Source organism: Polypterus senegalus, chromosome 5, assembly GCF_016835505.1.
Source record: "Polypterus senegalus isolate Bchr_013 chromosome 5, ASM1683550v1, whole genome shotgun sequence".
Taxonomy (NCBI): domain Eukaryota; kingdom Metazoa; phylum Chordata; class Cladistia; order Polypteriformes; family Polypteridae; genus Polypterus; species Polypterus senegalus.
The window spans coordinates 26,308,012-26,314,011 of NC_053158.1; the positions used below are offsets into that span (position 1 = coordinate 26,308,012).

Consider the following 6,000-nt stretch of genomic DNA (forward strand, 5'->3'; position numbering starts at 1 on the left):
AACTTAACCAGCTTGTTACTTATATTCCTATCTAAATCATTTATATATATTAAAAATAGCAGCGGCCCTAGCACTGACCCCTGTGGAACACCACTCTTAACATCGGCCAGTTCTGATGAGGTTCCTCGCACCATCACCCTCTGCTTCTTGTGTCTGAGCCAATTCTGCACCCATCTAAAAACATCACCCCTCATGTGGCACCTTATCAAATGCTTTCTGAAAGTCCAGATAAATAACATCATAAGCTCCACTTTGACCGTATCCTTTTGTTGCTTCCTTATAGAATTCCAGCATGTTAGTAAAACATGACCTCCCTCTTCTAAACCCATGCTGACTGTTCAGAATAACTCCTGTCCTTGCCATGTGTTGCTCAATCTTATTCTTAATAATTCCTTCCATTAATGGCAAAGAAATGATACAAATACTGTTTTTAAAAAGTTAAAATGTTTCAGCATCCAGCCATTTTAATAACACACATGGCCCAACACAGGTTTATGGAATACAGAGCCTGACAGGAATGCCAGCCCAATGTAGGGCACACTCTCTCCCACACCTGCATTTACTCACATCAGAGTAACTTAGCCTTGCAATGTAACGTAATAAGCACGGCTATAAAATGTGAAAGGAATCCAACTAAAAAACAGGGGCAACAAGTAAACTCCATGCAGCCATTAAACTAGTGCAGAATGTCTCCCTTTATTATTGTAGAGTGAATAGGTAACAATTTCAGACAATACCTCCACATGCCAAAGGGGGCAAACCTGGTATCTGTATATTGTGCATCATTTATTATGAAATGGCTGGGTGGTGCTTCATTAAGTTGCTCAGTTACATACCTGGTGTCCTGGATTTGAAAATCACAACTGCTCATTGTCTTTGTGGATTTTGGAAGTTCTACCTTTTGTCGTTCAGTTTTTTTCTACTCACTCTGATTTTCCCTCAATGTCCCCAAAGACATTCATGGTAGGATGACCGGCAGTCTTAAAGTGACCTTGTATAGATGTGCACCAGGGAGAGCCCTAAGATAGACTGGTGTTTTGTTGGTTCCTGTCTTGCACATACTGTTGCCAGGATTGTCTTCCACCCTCGATGACTCATCACACACGTGTAGCCCCACAGGACCAGTTTAGGTTCACCAGTTAACCTAACCTGTACGTCTTTGGAAATAACGGGAAAAAATATGAAGGCACTGAGGAAAATGCACGCAGATGTAGTGAGAAACTATACACAGATAACGACTGGGTGTGGGATACCAACCCGGGATTCTCGACCTGTGAGGTGCCAGTACTGCCCACAGTGACACACTGCTGTATAAAACTACTTTTTCAAATTGCTGCCACACTTCTCATATTGCTGCCTTTCTAGTTTGAGGTAAGAAATGAGCCAAACCTCAACGGAAATCCACAAACTCTCACTTTAATAAACTAGCACTCAGTGCACTGCATTAAGGTCTAAGCCACTTCTGGCTCACAGAGCATCGTGAATGTCTTCCTTCTTTTCACTGTCCCTTGAGCTTTATACCAAGTAGACAATGCTTCATTCAAGATGGAAAGGCATGAAAGGAGTTCATTAACAGATGCTGTACATTTACTAGTTTTACAGTCGAAAAATCAATAAAGACGCCATTCGGCTACTTTGTACTTTTTATGAATTCTACATTTTCATGCCAGTGGCACAGTGGTTAGCACTACTGCCTCATGGATTCAGCCTTGTGGCTTTGAATCAAGCATCTCCCTCCAGTAATCCATTTTTCCTCCCACATTTCCACAGATGTATTTGTTACCTTCCCTGGCAATTCTACAATGGCCTTGGTGGTGTCTGTGTGAGAGACTGTGTTCATTTGGATAGACTGGCACTCTATCTACAGGAGGGTCCTGCCTTGTGCCCACTACCACCAAGCTAGGCCTCAGCTTCCAGTCAATATGAACTGGATTCTATGTTATTTTCAGTCCCTCAACAAAAGCATGTTTCCATTTACATGCTCTTCTTACGTCTAGTGCAGCATATACCTCCCATGAAGCATCACAAAACGCTTTACAATATGACAATACAGTAGAGATTTTCAGACTGGGTTCTCGAGAACCCCGTCTGGTTGTTGCTTCTTGAGGCCAGACTCTACTTTCTGACCGGCTTAACCCAATTCAGAGAAGGGAGATCGTAGAGTCTGTTCCAACAACAATGAGCACAAGGTTGCACCTAAACCTGGTCAGAGTCCATTGGTGGGCACACTTAGTCACCCATTTACAATCGCTCCTTTGTGAAAATTTAAAGTCATTATTCAAGGAAGCAGTCCTCAAATGAGCACACTTTGGAGTACATGTAAGGAATGTGCAAACTCAGTAGAGGCAGAGATTAGGCAGGCTAAGATTTGGACTAAAATCATATGAGTTATGAGGCAGAAGGCCTAACTGCTGGGCCACTAGACCACCAGACTCCAACCACACCATTGCCTCCCCCTCCCCAGCTGTGAGGCCACGCCACCGAATACAGCAGCATTACATTAAGATTAAACAGATAAATAAAATACTATTAAAGATACATTTCTTTTGACTAATGTCTTTAATATAAGCTGCATCGGTCTATATTTCTTAGAGACGTAAAACACAAACTGCAATGCATGCCTGGCTTTTCTGAGACTAGGCCATCTAATTAGGTACAAAGTTCAATTAACAACAGGCACTGGCCTCTAAGTGATAAACGGGTTGAAATGACAACCAGAAGACATATGGGGACTTTGTGAACCAAAATTGAAAACTCTAGCAATACATTCGAACAAAATTAAATGTGAGCCACAAATAGAATCAGAATCACAGTATTTATAGGCACAAGGAGGAGTACGGAATAAGGCTCATGAAGAGCAAACAGTAAAGGAAACAAAACCAGCATGGTGAGCCAATGGAGTCGTTTAGCTTGAATACATCAGCACTTAGATAGATAGATAGATAGATAGATAGATAGATAGATAGATAGATAGATAGATAGATAGATAGATAGATAGATAGATAGATAGATAGATATGCATACAATAGAGATGGTACTACATAATATATATTTTTAATGAATAAGTGAATGAATAAATTGGTGAGTGAGTGAAGTGACTGATCAGTCAGTCTATAGCTGGATAGATAATGAAGGCCACTATATAAAGTATAGACAGATAAACAGATGAAGGTCTTTTTAAAATCTATCTGCATACCATTATATCATAATTACAGTTATACTAACAGACATCAGTCTCTAATATATAAAAAACATTTACAATCTACAGGTTTTCTTCTCACATGTTACCAACAGACATTCATTTTCTTTTAAAGATAGAACATCATTTATCCCCAAAGTTCTTTAAATCTGTCTATTTAATGAATTTATAATATTTAAATTCAGCCTTCAATCTGCTATGAAGGACTACCTTGAATATTAATAAAGTGTCTGTAGTTAACCCATTATTATCCCCATTTCTTGTAGTCTGTAGAATAACCATCTTAGCTTAACCTAACAAAAAGTTGCCAAGTAAGCATTCCTTTTTTTCTAGAAACTAAACTTCCAAATATATCAGATAGGTAGGGAAACATACAAAAGATATACAAAGGGCAGTACATAATAGATATTATGAAAGCATAAGTGAAATTAATTAGTTATTGAGTACCTTGATTGATCAGTAAATCAGCTGATAGGTAGCTATCAAGGGCACCATACAATAGAAGGCTAAATAGAGAAGACACTATATGATTGATAGATAAAATAAATGAATGAAATAAAAATGATAAATACAAAGGCCACTATTTGACAGATAGATAGGTCTGAATTGGACTTAAAAATTACAGAGGTTCCCCAGTAATAATGACTTTACCCTACACTTCTGTATATGTTAGATAAAACAATTGAATAAACAAAAGGCTTAATGAGTTTGTGAATCAACTGAAATAGATAGATAGATAGATAGATAGATAGATAGATAGATAGATAGATAGATAGATAGATAGATAGATAAGGTAAATGAATAAATGAGTGAGTGAGTGTGTGAGTGAATCAATCGATCGATTAGCCTATTGATAAAATGACAGCTGTGATGGGCACTGTAGAATTGATGGATATAAAGTGGTGAAGGCACTATACTGATTAATCAATAGACTGATTTCAAGACTGATGGGTCTCAAATGTATCTTTCTATATCAATTAAAATTAATTGTCTAATTAAAGTATATCTATTTTTGTGGAGCGAAAAATTTTCCAGTCGCCTTACCACGCATCATCCCAAACTGAAATCTTCTGAATAAGGCCCAAACTAATTTGTTAGCTCTAAACGGATGCAGATCCACTGAAATATATACAGGTATATCAAGAGACAGCACATGTATCTTAGTAGCAGCAATAAGGAATTTTTCTTCTGCTTTTCTTTCATTGTATTAATAACCCTACTGAGTCAAAACAAAGGACGGATCTCCTATGGTACAAAACACGTCTCTACTCAGCAAAGGCTTTTCGTCAAACGACATCGGGGCATTTGGCTCAGGCTCGGCTTCTGCCTCAAACCTCGAGAGTCGCTCTTCTGTGCTCACGCAGTGCTCAGTATGGCCTACAGCAGTAAGACATCTGCATTTCCACGCCGTTTCCTGGTTTCAGAACGGTGCAACCTTTCCAGGCACTATCGAATCAAGACTTTCTTTTTTTCAGGCTAACACAAGATGATAATCACACGACTATGGCACCGTGGTGACCCGCACACCTAACCTGAAAACCCGTTTGCGAATTTATAGAAAATCGATTTGATTCGTGACATGCGACTACCAAGGAACTGGAGTATCTTCACTTGTCAAATCGCAGCTACAGTTAGATGGGAAGAGAGAACAATCAGATGCAACAGCAGAAGTGCCACACAAAGAAAACATGAACCCCCGTCTCACACTCTATTCCCCCCTCCACATACATATATACACACACCCAAAGCCCATCGCCGCACGCGTGCAGGTAACCTCAGATAAGACTCACCTGTGCACTGATGCGTTAGATCTTTGCGTGCGGCTCGTGAGTATTTACATTGTGCGAAAAGCCGGGGGACGAAGAAAGCGGCAACAAAGGCGCGTTACATCATTTCAGATAAAGCAGCCTCTTTTTTTTCTTCATTCATTTGTCAGACGCTGTTCCTGATATGCGATCCACAATGAATTATTGACGGCGGACTGAGTCTGTCAGGTCCGATGCTCCTTTGTTGCTGTCACCACCGAGATCTGTAATCATTGAAACGGAGGAAAGAAAGCAACCCCCCGCTCGTCAAGCGCGCTCTCCTCTCCGCATCAGGAATCCATCCTTAGCAACTGCTTTCCTGCCTTCCCAGTGATGTCATGCCGGATTCCGCTCTCGGTTTTCTATCGCACATTTGTGGCACGCACAAGAGTGCATTTCTTTCTTTATTTTTTGGCTCAGGAGATATTGGGGCTGAAGTTCTCGGAACGGATTAAAAATGCGTGTCTGTTCACCTGAATTGAGGAGCAGTAATACAAAAAACCACGATGCGACCTCTCGATGACTTCCGCGCTTTCAGACATAGGTGGTATTCTATGAAGGGTGAAAGGGAAAAATAAAGAACAAAAAAAAAAAAGAGAGAATTATTGGGAAATCAAGTTTGTCGAATTGCACTCAGCCTTTCACGGAAACTAACATGTTTTGATCGTTAAAATCCAAATTAGAATGAAGCGTGTCCAGATCCTCTTAACAGCAAAACTGGGTTCAAGCCTCACGAACGTGAAGTTGCTACTTTTTTGCTTCCAGTCAACCACTTGTTCATATTCACACAGCCAGCTTGTGCAAACCAAATGCTTATCGAGCGTTATTAGAAGGACAAAATCTTCTGCACTGTTTGTATTAATTTGCATCACTAAAATTGATTGATTAGTTGGGGGGATTGAATCAATATTCCACATTTTAAACCTGCACTTGTAAAAAGGGAGTTTCATCATGTCGTGCCACCTTCATTTTTACAGTTTTGTGACAAGACTGTTG

General features: G+C 39.9%; 1 protein-coding gene across 1 annotated transcript in view; it reads right to left on the reverse strand.

Annotated features, from left to right (window-relative positions):
• The window catches only part of pkia (cAMP-dependent protein kinase inhibitor alpha), a 54,688-nt gene extending 49,285 nt beyond the window's left edge, over window positions 1-5,403 (reverse strand). The window contains exon 1 of the mRNA XM_039754403.1: window positions 4,990-5,403. The gene's annotated coding sequence lies outside the window, so the exon portion shown is untranslated. The remainder of the gene's footprint in view (window positions 1-4,989) is intronic.
• Between the last annotated feature and the right edge of the window lie 597 nt (window positions 5,404-6,000).